Below are 22243 nucleotides of genomic sequence, written 5' to 3' on the forward strand. Positions count from 1 at the left end.
TGTAAATTTAGCTTAGATGGGTTCTGCTATAAATGTTACATGTACATCACATCGAGGCTAAACTGTGCCTGTCAGGGCTTTACTTGTGTCACTCAGTTGCAGTGCAAATATTTGTTGTCACCTCCTGCCCCCTCTCAACCCCACCCTGTAAACCCTGCACACTATCCTTTTGCTGTTGTCCAGTTATTATGGAACCTTGTCTTCTGTCCAAACCTTGAGTCAGAAAGGTGCTTTAAAATGTATAGTGGTCATGATGACAATTAAAATAATGATGATTTTAATACTTATGCTTATTATTTGTTGGAGTGGTAATAGACATTAACATTGTCTATGATTCTGTTTTATTCCCACTTTTGAGTTTGGCCCCAAGCTTGAGTTGAGTAGCAAATTAACTGTTTAACTTACCATATTTATATGGTACAGTGTAGACATTATGATGATAGACGTTTATGCAAAATCAAATGATTAATTCTGGGAGTATTTTTTACAGTGAATGTGAAAATTAAATAATAATAAAAAAACGGTGTTCTACATTAAAATGTGGCACAGAACGAGTTTTGGTTTTGCATGCATTAAAAAAAATATCTTTCCTGAATTTGTATTTTGCCAATTTCTCTATGACAGAAAGTAATACGAGTAATGCATGCAATATATACACATTATAGGGACAAAAAAGTGTTTCATGTAATTTAAAAAAAATAGTTTTTTTACTGTACACAAAAGTTAAAACTGACGTGAATTGATTAAAATACAACTGAGAACATGACATTAAATTACTATTAAATATAAAATATAAGAATATATTAATAAAGTAAAATAAAGTTAAATTGGGCACAATATAAAATAAATAATTTTGTAAAAGTGTGGGGAAGGCGAATTGTTGAAATGACAATGTAACGTAAAGGCTCACACACGTCACACCAGGACTCGGCCCGGAGCGCCCTCTATGGGCTACAAGCGGCACTGCAGCAGCAGAGCGCCTCCTCCCTCCTCCTGGAGCCGGAGTTGCATTCCTGTCCTCTCCATTCACACGCAGGGAGCCGCCGGAGAGAGAGCACCGCCGCTCCGTGACCAGAGTGGAATGTCTCTAAGTTTTGGAATTTAAAAACATGGCGAGGATATCTAACCTACGGATCACTTGAACCTGTAAGTACCGTTAAAACTCCGTGCAAGCCTTTTTTTTTTTTTTTTTTTCTTCGTGTGGAATGAACGGGTTTTGGTGGAGCCGGCTGAAATATTTAGGTTTTTTTTTTCTCTCTCTCTCTCTCTTTCTCTCTCTCTCCATTGCTCCGTGTGGCGAGTTGGTCGTTGTGTTCCCCCCCGCTTCTCCCCATGCCTTGTCCGCTCTCTCGGCGTCTGGTTTCTCCACGAGTTTGAAGAGCTTGAGGCTCCGACCAAACACGGGCGTTAAAAAAGGGCATGAAGACGGGTGCGGAGTAGCTCTAATATCCAGTTATTTCTGCGTGTATTGCTGTGTGAATGATGCTAAGTGTTTGTGTGTTAGCGGTGTGTTCAATGTTCGCCCCGGTGTGACCACCAGTCGGATTGATCCACACCAAACTGTAAAGCTGCGGATATTTTGGGCGCCGAACAAGGCTTTTAGGTGGCTAACTTATTTCGTTTGGACAATTCTTTTTAAAAATGATTTCGCTGAGAACAGGTTGGTGTTTTTTTTTTTTTTTTTTTTTTTTTTGCAAGTAACCTCGGATTTGGTGCAGTGTGAGGTGAGTTTCTGGTTGCTTTGAAAACGTCGGCCGCAGTAAAAAGAGACTTTTGTGATCTGGAAAAGCTTCGTCTTGCAGTGATATCTCGAGTGTGGTAATAAAAGGAAAGCTCCGGGACCAGCAGGCATCTTGCTGAGGGTGCGTATGGCTGTTGCATTGCCTCAGAGGAGGAATGCCGACCACCATACATAATTACAGGTATTCACGGAGCTGACATTCACTGTCGCCTGGATAAATAGTCCGGGGAGACTGCAGAGGCATGCGTGGTTTTACATTAAACATTTGCTTTCATGCTTGTTTGCTGCTTGTTTCCCCCACCACATGAAAACGTAGCTGTCCCCGGCTTTCTTAAATTGACCTAAGGGAGGAGTTGTGTTGGATCTCTCCAGAGGGACGTGGAGCTTACTTAAAAAAAAATCGATTAGCCTATTAGCTTTACAATAATTAGAAATTGTGTTGGTGTGGTGTGAAAAGAGCCTTAATCTGCTAACGAATGAGAGGCAATTTGTAAGCTTTGTAATTCGACAGCAATTGAATTCCCGTTTTGAGCAGGGATGGAGTGGTGAGGGCTGTCTGTGGGTGTGTTGAGTGCGCATTGTTTGTCAGCTATTGAACATGCTCTCATTGCTCTATCGGATTCTCCTCAGTTCTATTTTTTTTTTTTTTAATCAAATCCTGGTTAACCAAATTAGACTACCCCCCCCCCCCCCCCCCCCCGACCCCGCGCTGCTACGTGAATTCATTTGAAGCCCATTTTAAACATGTATTTATGAATCATATTAGATGAGCAATAGCTTAGACATTATTTTAACCTTTTATTTTTTTTTTTTAAGGAAAAACGAGGGAGGCCAGACAAAAAGCCTAGATCACAAAAAACACTGCAGCAACATTCATTTAATATTTAAGTAGGAGTCCTATAGTGTAATTAACCTAGTGGTATTTATTGGTGTATTTTATATTCTGTGGCACCACTCTAACACATAAGAAACCGATATTTTTCATAAAGTGACATGACCCAATTTCGCCTCATGACAGTTAAATGCGGTGACCAGCATAACACCAAACACTTATGCCACAGTTCTAATCCCACATAATTTAAATGTGAAATGATGTGGGATTTGAACAGTGGCATACGTGTTTGTTTAAGAGGTGGCCCCCAGTCACAGCTTCAACTCATGTAACCACAGACAGACAGACTGACATATCTTACCAACCACACAACAACAGAGGTTCACCTAACTTGTTCAGTCGAAACAAGCATTAACTGTACGTGAGAGTGTGACTGACAGCAAGGAGTGGCAGTATTGTAACCAAACATAGTGACGACTCTCTTTGTGCAAGGACTATGTAATCACATTTAGTTTCATTTAGCTGACAAGTGTGGAAACAACAAAATGTTCTAGGTTGCTTGTGCGAAAAAAATACTTCAAGTGATTATCCACAGGAGAACTATGGGTCATAATGATATTTGTACATGTTTAGACATGTCCAAATAACCACATATTCTTATGTGACCTGAATAGGGATGGGAGATCTGTGAGAAACAATCTTGCCTAGATGGAAATCCCTTTATAGTTTTCAGAAAGTTCTCACCTTATACAGCCATGGTCTTCAGAAAATCATTTTGTTTTGGCAAAACTGTGACCTTGCATGGCATTTCACATGAAAGCTGGCAACCCAGGCAGAAAATTACAAGCAATTTGCCACAATCTTCCCTAATTATGATACAGATCTGCCCAACGATAGACCAGCAGTGTCATGCATTTTGAAAGTCCGCCCTGTCCGGTCTGGCTGCTGCCGTGAAGGGTAAATCTGTGATGTCCAAACTTTGGAATTCAAGCTGACATGTGCACTTTGCACCCCACCGGTCCTGCCTTTGTGTGGCTCACCCCCTGCCGCATTCCTCTGGACTTTTCAGTGAGTGGCATATTTAAGGTCTAATTAGATTGTAGATGGATGACAAAGCAGAAGAGCTGTGCTCAAGTGAGAACTGAATCGTGATTTGGCACTGTAAGACCGGCCTGTCTTAGTGTATATATTGATGAAGGATTTTAGAAAAAGGAATTAAAGGGGATTTGAATTAAATTCCATCACGCTCACATGGGACTTTCTCAGTTGGAGTGAAAAACTACTTCACTGGTTCATTGAAATTGTTTATATATGTGAAAGGACTTTAAGTGCATAACTGTATCCTTCAGGGTATACTGTACAGTGATTTATTGCTTTCATGCGACGAGTCGATATATAGACTGTGTTCACGCTCCAAGTGTGCAGTGTGTGTCTGTGTGTGTTGCTAGACTGCACAATCAAGCTCTTTTTCCAGTTTCCCTTACTGTTCGACATTTTAAACCAGTGTGACAACCTCATGTTTAGGCATTTCCTCTTCTCGCCTTCTCTCTCTGCCTACTCCTCTGCCGTTCTTCCTGCCTCCAGACTTATGCTGCCACTCAGGCTTTCTTTTCTCACTCTCCCCTTCTCTCTCCCTCTCTTCCTGTCAGGAGCCCATCGTTGTCTGCAGCTAGTCTACCTCCATTCTTCCACACCACCTCTCTCTCTGCCTTTTCTTACTTTAATTTTCCCGATCTGTCTCCCCATTCTCCCTTCTTCTTTCATGCTGGTTCTCCTCCCTGAGACCATGCGCGTATAAGGCCTACTCTTCCATCATCATCTTTTGCCTCTCTCTCTCTATCTATCTATGTCTATGTCCAGACTCCCTGGCATAATTTAGCAGTCTTAAAATTCCCCTATTTTTTTCCATTCTTCAGTATTTTTGGTGGGATGACTAGTCTAGACTAGATGGCTTGCCTTGGCTCAATGCATGAAGAAGCATTTACTACAACTAAAAGAGAATCTCCTCTCAAACTAATACAGGTGGTATGTCAGAGAGTGTCGGGTACGCCATGGTCTAAACCCCCATGTGTGAATGAGGGCTTCCTTGGCACAGCGGCGCTGTAATGCAATATCTGCTTTCATATCGTAGCCGATGGAAATGGCATGTTTTTATTACATACGTTTTCATTTGTGTCACTCTTGCTAAAGATGTTAGCTGTGTTGCCGGCGCTCTGCTCCGAGTGTGTTTTATTCAATTTGTGTTTGTCTGCCTTTTACTCTTTTTTTTTTTTTTTTTTTTTTTTTTTTTTTTTTTTTTTTAAACCTCACTTTTCCTGTTTTAAACTTGACTTACTTCTTCTCTTCTGTCACATCCTCTTCTCTTTCGCGATGTTGTCACCTCATCTCTTTCGGAGCCATGTCCCATTCTTTCTCTCTGAGTGTTTTTACTTGGTCTCTCTGGGGGTTGTGTGGCGCCCTGAGGCGAGCAGCCACGCAGCAGCAGCAATATTAAAACGCACTAAAGAGGGACCAGCAGCAGGGCTCTACCCCAAGGCCCTTTCGTATACACACAGACACACACAAACACAGACACACAGCTCTCATGGTGCTAACACCTCTCCAGCCGACAAGCCTTAATATGAAATAAACTCACTCGCCAATACCTGGCGGGCCTGTCTGACTGACTGCTCAAATAGGAATGACCTCCATTTGGCCCGAGTAAGAAGCTGGGATTGAGAGTCAGTGGGCGGTGTTGAACCGCAAAGTGCTGTTGCATTACGAATCATATCAAGAGGTGAGTTTGCAGGTGAGCCAGCAGCATAAACCCTCATCAGTGCCAATCAGAAGTGAATTTAAAGGCAGACTGAGCTATCTGCAAGCTCCATCACATTTCTAAGAAGGGGAGTGAGCTCGGGGCTGGCAGTTTTATTTTGGTCCCAGGAAACTGCCTGAATTAGAGAGGATGCATGAAGTGTGGAGAATTTGAAATGAAAGCCTTGTCTGTATTGTTTGATGCCTTGACCTTCTCAAAAAAGATTTCTTGTTGCATTCCTCACTTTAGATGTAGCCAAATAAATATGACCACTGTGGTGGCAGAGCACAAATTTCCCGAGCCAGAAAATAGTATTTTTTGTGTGTAGCAGCCTTAGTTTCTAGTTTGTCATGCTCATCCAAGTGAACTGTCTGTTATGTATAATTAATTTTCTCCTCTCTCCCAGTTTATTTTTATCGCCCACTTTTAACCATTCCTTCAAAGGACCCCTCCCCCGCTTCCATCCTCCACAGTTCCTGCTGAAAGTGACAGCTGCTCGGATACGGGGGATGCTTTTTGAAGCAGGCACTAAAAAGACCACTCACTCAAGACGACTTGGAATAGAAAAATGTCTGTCGTTCTGACAGTATCCAAAACATGCCTGCTAATCTGGCTGCATATTGATAATAAATTCCACTGTAGTCTGTGTGCCGCCTGTTGACGAAAATAATTTACATGGTGTCCTTTTGTCAAAAGAGTTGTTGATTAGTTTGGTTGGCGTGTAAAGCAGAGTGAGGAGGAGGTTGATTTGTAGGGCACGAACAACTTGTGCACGTTTTGCAGGTACTTCGTTTTATTGACAGGAGCAGGAGTAAAATCAAACCGACAATCTCATAATTTGTGGAATGGGCTCTCGTCCAAACCAAAGAAACACTGTAATTGGTTGTGTTTGACCCACAGTCCCCTGGCACATCATCCCTGAGATTTGAGTTACAGTCCTCCTGAAGGTTCCATCTGAAGGTCCAAAGATGCAGTGTTGACCCCCGTTTCCACTTCTGACCCAGTGGCCTTGTGTAGAAATCCCACCGCCCCCGCAGCTAGTGGGCACGGCCTCAGCGTATGAGGTTTCCTCCCCGGCATGCCAATGCTCTTGTCAGCATTCTGTCCACCACACCTCAGACACTTGACTCAGACAGGCAGCTCAGGTCCCCGATTCGTGTGGACATAAAAAAATTGATCTCTTGTTGCATTTCCTCCGGTGAAGAAGAGCTGGGTCCTGCTATCGATCGTATTAGGAAGTCACAGTTCCGTTCTGAAACGTAAGACGGCAGCTATACCTGTCATCTGTATTCTGTATAATTTTATTGCTAAACTGCGCAGCTGGCGTGGCAGGTTACACGTAGTACGTTCTGTTATTCTGGTTATTCCCGTATCATTTTTTTATTCTATTTCTTGCTTAGTCACTGTAGAGGGAGTCTTCCAAAATCAATATAGCTTACAAGATCCTTAATGTCAATGAAACTCAGGTCAGTCTTTAAACTTCCTCACTAACTAATAATTACGAATTGTGTGGTGGGGAAACAGAGTTACAGATCCCATCCACATTCAATTTACCTTGAAGCTGTTTAATGGCGCACTGTAGTTAGGACTCCGTTTCTTTTCTTTTTTTTAAAGATCTGGTTATTTATCAGGGTTTATTAGGCAGTAATCATGTCGGGTCATACAATTTTGATGTCATTCGTTTAAATTTGATCTGATCCTTAAAAAACACTTGGTATTTTCTTGTTGATAAAAAAAAAAAAAAAATAATAAGCGTCCAATAAGTGTCCAATGATTAGGGTTGGGTAGCGTTTGGATTTTCACGATTCCGATGCCGAACCGGTACTTTTAAAACGATTCGGATTCCTAAACCGATTCTTGAAAAACTGAAAAATGAAAGGCTCTTTTTTATAGAGTTTTTTTTAAAATTTGTTTTTATTGAAAATTATTTAAATTTACCACTATATTAACGTTTTCAAGTACTTAAATATATAATAAGAAAGAGAAAAAGAGAAAGTGTGATACTTTTACGTCCGTTTCGGAGCGACAGAGGGAAAACTTTTTGGTCGACACATTAAGTGGAACCGAAATGACGAACCGAAATTTGCGTCCTAATCCGGTCCGATTCCTGCCGGTGGTGTAGGAACCGGTTCCATAGTAGAACCGGGTTTCGGTACCCAACTAGGGGTGCACAATATATCGACTCAATATCGTTATCGCGATATCACATTTTTTTCAATATCGTGCACCCCTATACCCAACCCTACCAATGAATACACCACTGCAGATCTATAGTGTTCTTTTGATTGAGCAAGTGTTGATGTACATGATAAGGTGTCACCGTACAGTATTACAGTTCTGGTATATCAGAATATGTCAGCATCTAAAATGTTGGGATGTGGTCGAGGCCATCACCAACCATCCAATGTTTGCCTTCCGAAGTTGCTTTTGAGCAAAGAACAGCAGATCTTTGAGTATATTGCATACGGCCCAGCCTGTCAGTATTATTGGCAGAAAGTGTGTGTTGCTGATGTTGAGATAGACTCCGTTTAGACGAGGGAGCCTACTGGTTGTTTACTGTGCTCACTAGAGTCTGTCTGCCTCTTCAGGCATGTTTGGCTTGTTAATGAGAACCACTGTGTGAGCGAGGAGGCAGCGCACCGTGGGTGTGTGTGCGTGTATTTGCATCGAAGATAATCATCCGTGTGCACAATGTACAAGACGATGGTATACAGGATGCTATCTGAACGGGTTGGTGCGTGTGCGAGCATGGGGACTCCTCGTGTTTAATGCAAGGTAGGCCTCTCCACTGTGGAGGAGATGAAACGGTGAAGAGTTTACACAGGCACATAGCCATTTATTGTTGTGATTAATTTTAATGGTGCAGTAGCTCATAATTGCTTGCTTCCCCCCCCTCCTTTTAGTCTCTGTAGCTCCCACTTCTTCATTCCTGTCTTCCATCCTTCATTTCCCCCCCCCCCCCTTCTTGCCCACACACAGCCTCCTGGTTTCTGTTGTATTTACCAAGGGGCTATCCTAACTAATTCAGGCGGTCTGTTCTCCCAGCCCTGTAAATAAGACTAATAGAAGGCGGGCCTTTGAAGAGAGCCACTTGCCCAGGGAAAGCATGGCCGTGGGCAAGCCTATTAATCAGCTAGCTGCCTGTCTGGCCCCTTTTACTGTGGCTGGGTTGTGGACTAGCCAGCGGAAGGAAGGGGCGACTTATTCCAGAGAGGTCAGCAGTATGGTGGTGTCGCCCCCGAGGCAGTGGTGGGCATTGAGAAAGTGTGTGCATATGCGATTTGGACACAGGCAGGATCACTCTCCCTCTGTTCTCCTTTTTAAATGCACTCTGGCTTGTGTTTGTGTCACACGTGCACACACGCTCCATGGCTCATAAACCACACACTCTGTGATGTCAGCACCTGCATGTGTGTTTACCAGATGGAGATAAGTGCTCATTTATTCATTTTGTTTATCACTCATTTTTTCCCTGAATGCCTGGCACTCTTTAGATGTGGGCTTGTGTGTGTGTTGTGAGGTCTTATGTAGGCAGACACTTCACAGAAAACCAGTAAAAAGTTTTTCAGCGTTACAGAAAGGGCAGTTGGCCTTCACAAATCCACTGTGCGATCCCACTTCAGCTGCAAAAAGAAGGGTAGATTTTGAGTAGCTTTAGCCCTAAATCACTTTGGAGCACTTCCCAGCCTCTCACCTCCCCACGTGTAACTTTCAGCAGCCACTTTTTCACAGCAGGGCCAAGTGGGGACCTGTCAGGGTTTGGGGCCAACTCAAAACATTTCTAAGCTCTGACTGAAAGCAGTATTAGTTTATTTGAAACCGTTTCCCCAGATTACAAAGGATTGCTGTTAACAAGACAAATAGATCTTGTAACTACAGAAATGTTATTTTGAAGAACACTGGAACATAAATAATAGTGCAAGCCTCTTATACTTTGTAGTAGGAACAGGGTAGTTACTCAGACAGACCTAATCACACGTGTTATGTCCTTGCCTGAGAAATTGTTTGGATTCCTGGAATCCATTGCCCCATGCTAACGGCGGAGCCATATTCAAATGTCAAATTTAGGGCTGCAACTAACGATTATTTTAATAATCGATTAATCTGTTGATTATTTTTTCGATGAATCGGATAAAAAAAAAAAAAAAAAGCATTAATTTACATCAACTCAATACATACATACTTGTTGTTTTAATTAATAGTTTTGTAAAGGTAAGTAACCCAAATAGCAGATACAGATACACGCAGAGACACACACACACACTCACACACACACACACACACTTATTCATTAAATTATTACCATCATTGTAGTAAGTGTAAGTTAAGTTAATTTATACACCACACACTAATATATTTGTCAACAATAACTGATATGGGACAAGCACATAATATATACATGACAACAGATTGAAAAATGAATGGGCCAAAAAAGGCGAGTGAATAAAACTGTCTTTAGTCTTGCAAACTATACCACCCCTGCTTTATTACTGTTATTACCGAGCTAACGCTAGCTTGTCATGCTAGTCAGCTGGATAACGAGTAAACGGCAGCACCAGAAGAGCTACTGGAGGGACGGTACGTTCCTCACTTCAGACTGGAAACCGAAGTAGGATAGTGTAGTGACTTTACCCTGCTGTTGAACTCCCTTCCTCCTCATCAAGGACTCCAACATGTTTACGTTTTAGGTGCTGACTCATCACCGTGGTGCGCCCGTGCCATGCCGTGTCACTTTTGCTTATCTTGCAATTAACACGTTTCTGATTTATTTAGTGTGAAATGCTCCCACCTTGGATGACTTGGGTCGTACTGATTTCTCTGCCTCCGCCGAGTGTTTCAGAACAACGTTACGGGTCTCTCCGGTCTCTCTCCGTATTTCCTCTATCCCCGCTCTGCGTTTTTTTTCTTTTCTTTCGCTCCGCGCTGTTCCGCTCCGCGCTCAACTCAAATTTTTTTTTTATCTCCGCTACTGAGTGGCGTAATAGTTGCGCGACACAACGAATCGATAATGAAATTCGTTGCCAACTTTTTTAGTAATCGAATTTTATCAATTTTATCGATTCGTTGTTGCAGCCCTAGTCAAATTACAAATGATTGTCTTAAACTTCACTTAAAACGGTGCTGAAGCAGCATAGAATATCCTACACCTCCTTCCTCTACTACCTCCTTGTCTTTCCACAGCTTCTTTGTCAGCTCCCTCTTTTGTGCTCCTTTCAAAGGGTTAAAGAGGGAGAAGTGATGAGTAGCCCGCCGAGTCTGGCCTCCATTGTGTGTTGGCATTGTGCCACTGCATAGCATGTCAACCATAGACCCATGTACAAGGGACTTTTCTCTACTCGCAGACATTGCCGTTACCCAGTAATACTATCTCCACCTCCTGCAAATCAGTGCAAATACTTAGCAAAGGTTAGTGGCGTTAGGAGGCCAATGATAACACTGATATTTCATAAGCAGCTCAATGCAACAGGGCCTCAAATAAGGTTTATAAGCTTTTACTTTTTTCATAACATTGCTTCGTTCTTGACCGACAACTTCCTGGTAGGCATTGATAAACAGCTTGGAGAACCTTCTTCTAACATCCAACAACTTCAGACAAAAGTTTTAGGATGCTCCTGAAAGACCGGTTGTTTTTCCTCTACTCCCTCAGTGAAAACATGTGCTCGAGGACCATAAGACCCCCCCCCCCCTTCCTCCCTTACATAGCTTGTTAAGGAGAAAACCACTCGACGGCATGTTGCGTCAAACATTGGTTGCTGCTCGGTCTAATTCTTTTAGCAGACCTGGGTTCCCCCCGTGCTGCAACGACGTCCCGGGGGTGCTTTTAAGTTGTCTCCTTCTGCTCAGCCCCCTGCAGAGCTGGGGCATTCTGGGAATAAGTACTTCAGGCCAGACAATGAAAAGGGGGGGGGGGGGGGGGAGGGGGCGACTGTAACCAGAAATAGAAGAAGAGCAGGAGGGGAAGGCCTCCAAACTGGAAGAAGGGGGTGGGATAGGGAGAGGTCAAAGGTTAGACTGATCCCTACTTAAAGGTGGAGTGAGGCCATGGAGGTTTTATTGCCCTTGTGTTGCTTTTTGCCCAGCTTGGAAAAGAAACTCTGAGCTGCTACTGCGTCACGGGGGAGGGGTGTTTAGGTGGGTGTGAGTGCAAGCTACGCATTGCTGTCCCAGGATGGCTCCAGTTGTGCTCGGTGACCTCTGACCCTGACCTCCTTTCTCCCCACCAGGAGCTGTCACATAGGTCAGCGGTATGTCAACTCCCACAAGAAGAGAACTAGGGTAGCGAGGGGCATCTTTTAGCGTTGCTCATTGGTTGTTTCAGAATATTTTTGAGCTTGCCCAAGCGAGTCTGTTCTCTCATCTGTTAGATTTTCTGGTTCAGCTAAGGAGGCCGAGCATGTGACGAAGCTGCCAGCAAACACGAAGGAATGCGCCAGCGATACCATTCAGCACTTCGCCGGGCCACCGCATTCCAAATGAAATGGGGTGTGTAACTTGTGACTGGTGTGATGTGCTGATGCGTTGCAGCTGGGAGGAGTTACTTCCTTTCTCTCCAAGTCCATCTCTTGGGGCCTTCCTCCCACCTCTGCCTCGCCAAGATCCGCGATTTTGGTTGGAATGCAGTAGGAACCTTGTTTTCCATCGCATGTGGAAGAATGCGGCTGTTCTGGTTCATCGGCTCGCCTTCTCCGTTGTTTCAGAGTGTGACCTCATTTGGCCCTGGAGATCAGCGTGACATCGCCCCTGGTGCACCAGCAGACTCCGTCTGCCTGCCCTCTGACACATGACGGATAGTGTTTGTCCAAGTGGCACTTGAGGCAACGCTGCATCTTGAGTGTAGCTTAATAAACCGAGGCATAAAACCAGCAATTAATTTTAGAACGGACAAAGGGGGCAGAAAAGTTTCAATTTTCCATGCAAAAACCTCATCAAGCTGAAACCTACTTTAGAATTGGCCATACATGACTTTTCCTTCTCCCAAACTACTAAAAAAGAGACATTTCAGAGCCATCGCTACATGTGCTGTTTTCAAAACATGGCACAAGCTGTTTTTAGCTCATTCAAGAGGCACACCTTATCCTGCCCTCGGCAATCAGTGTTACAGTCAAACTTGGCCACAGCACAGACACATTTTCAAAAGTAGCCCGTCTCCCAGTCTGCTTGTAGCTGCATCGACATAAAAGCCTTGAGCGTTCAGATTTGTAAAAGGGCGGGATAGGAGAAATCTGAACAAAATGATGCCAGAGCCTGCACCTCGGCCAGAAACGGCTGAGGGAGAAGAAGACAACAGAGGAGTGAGGGGAGGGAACTTGGCAGCACTAGCTAACTCAGAAAAGCAACAAGGCGGCTCGCACCAAAGAATAATAAATAATGTTGTAGGGGAGAAGCGCTTGTGTGCAAGGTAGCGGGGAGAAGAAGAGAGGGTGTCGGGAAGGAGAAGGATGACAAAAAACTCAGAGAAGCTGAGTCAAACTTTAATTAAGGACTGAACGCAGCATTGGAACATCTGCTGTTGCTTGTGCCACCCTGCCACACCGGCTTTACGGCTTTTTTTTTATTCCGAAGCGAAAGCCAAACAGATGTTACGAGGGGGTGGCGATTTTACCAGACGAGAAGTTTGGTTTCAGGGAAGAGGAGGAAATTAAACCCTCCCACTCTTTCGAACGGCGATTTTCATGGAATTAGTATTACGGTCTGCTGGCCACAGCAATGATGATTGTGACCCTGTGCTAACTTGTTAACTACCCCACATTTCATCTCCATCTCTGCTGAAGTGCTCTTGAGCAAGATACGGACAGCCTGCATTATGCAATGGCAACATAAAAAAATGCAAAACTGTACCTTATTCTTCCTGCTAACAACTCACTGCAAGCTGCTCAGGATAATAACATTGTCTCTAAATATTAAACTGGGCTCTAAATAATGCCGCTTGTCTTAGGAGCTGAACTATAAACCATATTTATTGAATTAGACCATTATGATGTCTTGCTCACTTAAATTTACTGAAATCGCTAATTATTATAAATGATCCGAATCCCATATGATTAAACTATTAAACTGAGAATCGTTGTGACAGCCAGACACCTAACCAGACAATTGACTGACAAATCAGCCTGCAGCGTAGTCAAGTGGTCAATCGGGTCAAACACCAGAAGTTAGCCAAGAGGAGATATAATGCATTGATATATTGATGAAGTTATTACCTTTTTCGTTCTCAAAGTCAACAATTGATTGTGATCTAGATTTTAGGTTACATCGTCCATCGCCCCAGCTAGTCATTACCACTGCGGTATTGAGCTTGCGTTGTGGCATGCCAGCTACTGTCCTCACTGACGCTCACAATGCGTGTTTCACCGTTGGGTGATCTTCACCTCAGCTTGCACTTAGTGGCGTTTCAGTCTCTCCCTCTGATCCAAATGTCTGTCATCATCAACTTGGAGAGAGCCCACTTGGTAGGGCTCGCTCGCCCCCTTTATCGGTGTCCCTGTCTCTCCCACACTCTCCCGCTTTCTCATTTTGTCACTCTCCTATGGAGGACGTGATGAAAACGGCTGTTTAATCATGCAGAGAGGTCAACCAATCAAAAGGCCCGGGCCGAGTGATTTAAGGGCCTATTCAGAGCACAGCTGGAGGGGGAGAGTAAGGGAGCGCGACATGGGGAAAGAAACGGGTTGGGGTTTGATTGCTGTATGGCGCAGGTCACCTCTCATCCACTTACCACTGGTCTCGTTTCACCAATAATTGTCCCTGATAGATTGATGTATAGGCAGGGAGATGAATGGATGGAGTGGGTAGAAGGCGCGTAGGCAGTGAGACGCGCACATTAGTGAGCCGTCCCGCCAGTGATGAGATACATTCACACACTCCAAACTCACACGACCTCATCATCAGCTATATAGACCCACGTCTTCCTCCCATTAACTTTGGCAGGCTGCTTACTTCCACTGTAACTGCCGAGCTCCCTGTCCCATATCTCTGTCTCTCTCTCTCACACACACACACACGCGCAAATATGCCGTCTACAGACAAGATAGTTCTCACCTGAATGTCAATGGGAGAGAATGACAGATGGTTGGGAGGAGCAGGGGAAGTACAGACAGACAGAGACCGTGATTGCCTCCTAAACCTCTGTCTCCTGTCTTTGGTTCCTGTCACCCGATATCCATCTATGAAATAGATATGGTATACGGAGTAGGCATGCCGCAGTAGTCGGTGTTACACGTGTCTTACACAGTGTTTGGCCATACACCGGCTACAAAACTTGCCCACCACCCCAACCTTCATTTTATTTTCGAAATAAAACCCATTTAGTTACTTTAGCAGCGCCCACGTACATCAAATAAAAAAACCTCTTATTCATAAAATAAGGGTGTTAGCAAAACTTGACAGACGAAAAGATAAAGCAAAAGATGACAGACGCTACATGTAACAATTCTTTTTTTTTTTTTTTTTTTTTACAAAAACTTAGTATCTGCGCCGTACAGCAGCAGAGTCGCAGCACAGAGTAGCAGGAGGAAGAGTTCACTTATCACGGATGATCGGCGCTGCTTCTGCCCTAGTAGAGGCCTACTTCCGGTGGTCCAGGTAACTTGAATGGGGATTAAAGGATTTAATCGTGCGGCTCTTCTAGACTTTCTAAATGTTATGTCAATTTTGATGGGCTTGTGATGTGTGAAAAACAATGTATCCATTCAATAACCGAAGTCTCTTTTACAATGTAAATTTATGGGAACAAGTCTTTTTGGGCCCCATGGCATCATGGGGCGGACACGTAAGTTGGAATTCCACTGTTTGGCCGCTATGTCAAATTGGCTTCAAAGCCTGGCACACGTCTTGGGGGCATGGTGTGGACCAACTTAAGATTTCTTTATGCGGTCACCTCATGAAAAATCAATGCAACAAATCCTGCTCTGCAATTTTGAATTTGACATACTTTATTAATCCCGCAATAGGGAAAAATAAAATGTCATGTCATGAAATTGATTGCAGTATAAAGTGGGCCGTTCAGTATCAAGGCTGAGAGGTAGAAATTTGGTGCCAATATCTTCCCGTAGTAAGGTTGTCGAAATGATACTGAAGTAATCGTACAGTCGCTGTAGTAACCTCCAGTCACCGTTTATTACCAAAGAGGACTGCAGACAGCCCTGGTTATGAGCAGGGTCATACCCCAGATCTGGTAACCCATGTCGACCCATTCACTCTCACATCAATTACATGTTTTGGTTCATTGCAAAGCTATTATGTTCTCTCCCTTAGCATTCATCATTTTGTCTTAAACCCCCTCTTAGTCCTGTTTTACTTATCAGACCTTTAAAACTGCAACGACCGTGCCAGTGGATCTCTTTTCTTTCCGTAAGATTTCTGTTTTAGATTGTACTCAAAAGTGGTTGATTGCTATTAAGGTCCTTTCAACATTTTTGAAGTATCTCGTTATTGATGTGCTCAATCTACATGAAAGTGTAATGTAGCCTTTTGCCTGGCCCGGACATGCTGTGTGGTTTTTTTCCTTCACAATAGCATTGCAGAGAAAGATTGAAGGGAATTTCACCAGGTCCTGACAGGGGTATTGCCTGATCAACTTTATTGAGTCATCAGTATTGACTTTAGCTCCTGTTCACACATCACCCTGACATGGCACATTTCCACAAGGTTTGTGGGTGAAAGGGATGTCTTGTCACTCCTCCCCTGTATTTTCTGCCTGGCTGTCTCTCTTCAGTACTTTCCTCTTCTTTCTTTCCTGTTTTTTTACGTCTCTGTGTTCATTAGGCCTGTAACAATTATTGCATAATTGTCTAATTTTCTGTTGTAGTTTTTTTATACATAATCACGCTTTCTTTGTTTAACCGCAATTATTTGCTAACATTAGCCAAGGTCTTAATGGGTATGACTGTTGATGGTAATTGTTGATTGTGTTTGGATATGCCAAATTGTAATTACAGTATATTAGTAATTATTGGTCGGACTATTGAGCTAAAGCTATTCTAGTTGTTGGCACTAGACCCTATACACGTTCATAGCAACAACAAAAAATGACAAGGGGGATACAGTTAGAAAAAAATGTTTTATGATAATAAAGAGGCGTGGTTTGCTTCATGGGTATTTGTGTTGCAAATTATCTGGGTCACATAACCGTGCTATAACCAAAAGATGTATCTGGAATTCATTCAAAACTTAAATTTGTTTAAAACAAAATGTGGAATTGTTACAGCTCTAGTGTTCATTTTCCAGCAGACGGAGTATCAGTTTACTGGTCAGTAGCCTCTTATCAGCTTTACACTGTGACTAATCATACACCGTTAATATTAGCTGCTGCCACCTCGGTTAAATTAACAACCCGCTAAGTACATTTTTGTTTGGGAATATTTGGTGTGCCCTAATGAATGATGCTGGCTGTTGCTGCTGAGGTGTTTTTTTTTTTTAAACAATTCATTTGATGCTGCAAAGCACCAAAATGGAACTACAGTACCATGATTTCATTGCATTTATACAGGCAAGGACAACTTGTTGCGCAGAGGCTAAAGAAGATGGGGATCAGTTGTTTTTTTGCTTTTATTCCTCACCTGTATTGTCATCGGAAAGTTGTGGGCTGGGCTGGTGGACCAGTACCCTAAGACAATTCAACTTCACTGGTTTGGATGTAGATTCAGTTAACCTTTTGAGAGTATCTGACATCTTCAAATTGCTGTCTTAAACAATCATCCAAATCCAGTCCAGCTCATGATATAAATCTCTCTTTTCCATTATCTTTTCTGTTAAATCTACCGAGGGCATAAGGAGATGACAACGAGTATCCATGTCTGTTTGACAGCTGCACTATTCAGCAGTAGATATGTTGTTACTTTGTGCTCACCGCGGCTCTGCTCGTGTTTCTGATACAGCCGATGAGTTAGTGTTTGCAGAGTACCACTCAAGCAGATAGCTGGCCTCTTGCTCGCTCGCTCACTCTCTCTTTCTCTTTCTCTCTCCCCGTCTCTCTGACCTTGCGTCGGCGTGTGCTGATGAGCGCTGAGTGGATCCACTCATGTGTGTGCACGCGTGTGTGAGAGCTCGAGAAACCGTGGGAGCTCCATTTGTTGTGTAAATGCGAGCCGCTAATTGACTGCCGGGCACGCAGCCTCTCCTTCACCGGCTGAACCCTGCCCTCCGCCGGAGTCCGGGGATCCTGCCAGGGGAATGTTTGCCCCCCACACACACACACACACACATCTAAACACGCTCGCAACACCCTCCCTTTCTCTCTCTTCCTCTGTTGGAGCGGGCCTGGCACTGGGCCAAAGTGAGGATGGGCACAGCGCAGGCCTTTCTGTTCTCTTGTCTCAGTGTCGAGCTCTCATAATGAAAAGCTACACGCCATTTACTCATAATCACATGCTGTGCTTTTTGACACTCTTTTGATACAATTTCTCATCTCGTGAAAAACAACGAGTTCTCTCTTTATATATTAAATTAGTATTTGTTGGATACATTAGATATTTTTTGAAACAAGCACACCATGGGGAATCTTTACGAATAGGTACTATGGCTGTACCGAACTTTTGCGGAGCAGATCCGCAGAGGTTACGCAGTTGGTGGAAATTACCCGTTAGGCTCAGGCTAATCCGAGAGACAGCGACGCGGTCGCGTCAATCGGTGTGAGCGATGATTGCTTCTGAAAACTGCTTAGTTTGGTTAACTTCTGCCGTCTGTCAGTCAGCCGGGCAGGCAGGTTAGCCAGCCGCTGTGCACTCTGCTGCTGCTGACTCTGATTCTCCACTGGGACGCGTTTGTGCTGCGTTATGGGTTTTTTCCCGCCGCCACGCGCCGTACCACAACGGGAACGACTCAGATGCGGAACGTCATGCTGCCCGACTCGCAGAGTATACAGTGTGGGGAAGGATACTTTCAAAACGTATTTCGTTACAGAATACATGCCCACAAATGTAATTTGTAACGTATTCCGTTACGTTACTCAATCTGAGTAACGTATTCTGAATACTTGAAGATTACTTCCACATTGAATTGCGTTTTATAAGTGTAGGAATGCGGCTATCACATCCAGCTTACTAAACAGGCCTATAATGGTGTGTTCTTTTTATTCCAACTAGCTGAATGTGTACCTGAACAAGCAGATAGATTATTGTATTGGTAGTCCCGAACTGCATAGCCTACTACAAAAATCAAACTGCAGTCTAAGCTACCACAAGCTAATTTTAGCTAACGTTAGTTAGCATGTCAAACGGGGCTATAGTCTTTAAATGGCTCTGGAGCTAGTAAATCAGCACCTAGGAGAATGTAAAGTCGCATGTCAATGTTAAAATAGCAAGGTGACCAGTAAAACCACAGCAGACGACTACCCTTGGCTAATTAAAAAAATAACTTACTTTAAGATGCTTCTTCAGGTTGGAGGTGGAGTAATTTGGAGCTGAAAGGAGGTTGGTTGCTGGCAAGCAGAGGCTGCACTGCACAGTTAGCTGTATTTCATTCTCCCTGTTCGTTCTTTAATGTGAAATGCTGTTTGAATTTCCAAGATAGAAACTTATTGCTGCCCTGGCTCTGTCGTGCCGGTTCCGTCTCCATTGTGACTGATCACGCAAATAGCTATTTTTTTCTAATTCATATCGGGGCTTCTGGAAAATGCATTAAGTTGCCTTAATTTATTCGGAGTGAATAAACTCGTGAAACAGAGTATCGTCAGGTAATCCATTGATTTCCACAATGTAACTGTATTCTAAATACCAACTATTTAAATTGTAACTGTAACGGAATACAGTTACTCGTAATTTGTATTCTGAATACGTAACGCCGTTACATGTATTCCGTTATTCCCCAACACTGAGACTATGTTGACTCAACAAGTACTTTACAGAACAATTGCGTGTCTATTAAGCTAGTATCTACCTTCCACTTTTACAGTTAAACTCCATGCCTTCTATTTTCTGACGTTGTCCTTAAAAAAAGATCTGTGATGTGGTCTTATGTTTTTCAACCTCCAAAATGAATCCCTTGTTGTCCGTGGTGTTGTAAAGGAGACGATAGTGGGGGGGGGGTGTTTTGGTAAATTGACTGGATACTCTCGCTATATAACCTGGCGCCTATCTTTAGCCGAGCGGAGAGCCGCTTCACGCAAGCTTCTGAGAAGCGCCATGGCTGACTTTTGCTCGCGGGACACGTCACGCGCCCGGAACGCAGACGCGCCTGGTGGACAGACGGCAGAGACGTTTACCAAAACTGGAGTCATTATGGATTGGATAATCACATCAAATAAATTGTACCCATAAAAATATATATACACATATGAATTAAAAGGCCTGGCTTAAAGGTGATTGGCCAAACTTGTTGTAGATTTGTGACATGCCAGTTTCCTTTGGCATAGCCTATCGGGCACTTGGCTTTTTGGTTGTCATCTTTGCAAATTTTGATGCTGTATTCACAGCCAGAACAAAAAGAGTGCGTTGAAACATAGACACAAATCAAAATTGTTCACCTGGCTCAGAGATGGCACAGTGGTAGTTAAAAAGTGCAAAGCAAACAGGGTTATGTGTATCATAGAGACTCATGGAAATTCAATCAGAATTACAATACTTAACAGGAAAAACACACACACACACACACACACACACACACAGACCTCAGACCTCCTGTGCTCAAGTTTTCCCAGGCCAGTCCATTGTTTTGCAGAGGTAAACATCAGGGGGCACAGAGAGGGGAACATACAAACAATAAACTGACACACTCTCCCGTAACACTCTTGTTTAGACTGCAAACACAATGGAGCAAGTGTGTATTTGTATGCGTTTGTGTGTATGTTGCCAGCGCCACAGTAAACCGTAGTCCTGAGAAAGAAAGTCAGTGTAGTACCTGGTGCAAGAGAATGGCAACTTGCCGATTTCATACCAACAACCTTCCCACGATTCGATGCATCCAAATGTCAACTATGTCACCTTTCCATTTTTGGCAGTTCAGAAATGCTGAGAATGCAGTGGGTTGGCAGTGAGTAAGTCAATAGGTAGCCATAGTGGAATGCTCTGCCATGTAAGGCCCGTTTAACGTGATATTCACAGTATATTTCACAGTATGTGTTCATGGTGTGCATGAGAATGGTACTTGACTTTCAAAACTGGTCTACACTTAAATGCAAAGGACTGTTATTTTAGGTGTTCGATGGCAGCAAATGAGACACAACGGGACAAAAGCAAGGATTTAACATCAAGCTCGCCACTTATGCTCCAGAGACAACAACAATAGGATTAGCTGGCATGCTAAATAACTAAGGCCTAGGGCAAGCCTCTTATACTGTCACAAGGCCTTTATTTATATATATATGTTAATATGGTCATAAGTTCTTTTAATATAGTAAACTGCCTTAAAGTGCAAATGACTTCCATTTAACATCACAATGGAAATATGTGCATACTTTGTAAGATAAATTATTACCCCATTTCTTGCTTGAGATGGCAAACACATACTAATACTTAAAAACACTACTGTAAAAGTGGCATTGAGGATATCTCAGGCCATGACAAGTGTCATATTTGTTATTGTTTGTGTTTGCACTGAACCAGTGGAGCCGTTAATGCCCAAAGTTGCCCAACAAGTTTGATTCCCTACAGTTGCCGCAGGAGAACAGGAACATCTAGTATCCACAAGTGGGAACGAAAACCAAGTTAGATTGAAAGAAAGACAGACAGGAAAAGGTTCATCTGGAGTGTCACTGTCGAGGAAGGGTTCATCAGTCGTTCACCATTAAAAGCAAATGTATTTCCTGTTTTGATCCCACTGTAATCCCCACCTCTGCTCCACAAACGCATTCGCTGCCAAAAAGCTTATTGAATCATATTGACTGTGTGCGGAAGTGGAGAGTAAAGAGGGAGAGACAGAAAATGACAGGGTGGCTAGAAAGTGGAGCGAGGGAATGGAAAGCAGGAAAAGAGGAAGTGAAACGGAAAGAAACAAAAACGTAAAGTAAAACACTACATGAGGGAAAGAGAAAAGACGGGGAAAGAGCAAATTGCTCTTCCGGCCTGCTAGCTGTACCAGAAGTATTGCTGCCAGACAGGCAGTGATGAATCTGAGTCAGCAAGACTTGAACTGGGGCCCTAGCCTATAGCCTCGGGGCCGGTGGTAACACACACACACACACACACACACACACACACACACACACACACACACACACACTGTGTCAGACCTGTCGCCCTATTCTCCTCAGCCCTCCAGCTCCAGCCCTAACTATAGCTGTTCAGCCAACCACTCTTAATTAGTAGCTGCTACTGCCGCCTGCCCTTCCCCGGCGCCACTGTGGTAAAGCCCCAGCCCCACGTGTGTGTGTGTGTGTGTGTGATAGGTTACAGTTTGTGTTTGACTCTGTGCATCAGCTTGCAATGTTGCCACCGTGCCCTCTTTGCAGTGGGTATGCATGCGTTCTCTGTGATAGTACATTGTGCAGGTGGACCAGGAAGTCAAGACAACATACTGCTGGGTTTGCCAGACTGTGGTTTTGTGCATCACATTGTTGCACCACATGCTCCGTCTCTTAAGTCTCTTTTTACAGTAAACTCTTCATCTTTCTCCTGTTGCCGCTCAAGAGAGCTGGCGCTTCTAAGCTGACTTCAAAGAGGAAAACGAAATGCTTTCTTAGTGCCACTTCTTCAAGATCACATTGACCTAGTGCATGAGAGTAGAAATGCTCAGAGAGGCTAAAGATACACGACAACTGTCAAGTAAATCTATATTTCCCCTATTTCCGATGTTCTGGGAGCACTTTAGGAACAGACGGACTTCACAGTTTAAGGAGATGGGTTCAGGATCCTGTTTCACTGTTGTTCTTGTTGAGGTTTATGCCTGTCAAGAGAGCCAGGTGTGCATACGTTTGTGTGTATTTACTGCTTAAATACTTGGC

The 22243-nt window shown here is 43.6% G+C and overlaps 1 protein-coding gene across 5 annotated transcripts in view; it reads left to right on the forward strand.

Annotated features, from left to right (window-relative positions):
- The first annotated feature begins 1026 nt into the window (after nt 1-1026).
- plxna1b (plexin A1b) overlaps nt 1027-22243 on the forward strand; it is a 204921-nt gene continuing 183704 nt past the window's right edge. For 4 of the 5 annotated variants that reach the window (XM_028575902.1, XM_028575905.1, XM_028575904.1 and 1 more), the window contains exon 1: nt 1027-1146. The gene's annotated coding sequence lies outside the window, so the exon portion shown is untranslated. Of the gene's footprint in view, nt 1147-1356; nt 1430-22243 lie in introns of those variants that run through there. The other variant, XM_028575903.1, reaches the window with a different exon arrangement.

The sequence above is a fragment of the Perca flavescens genome, chromosome 4, assembly GCF_004354835.1.
Source record: "Perca flavescens isolate YP-PL-M2 chromosome 4, PFLA_1.0, whole genome shotgun sequence".
NCBI lineage: Eukaryota > Metazoa > Chordata > Actinopteri > Perciformes > Percidae > Perca > Perca flavescens.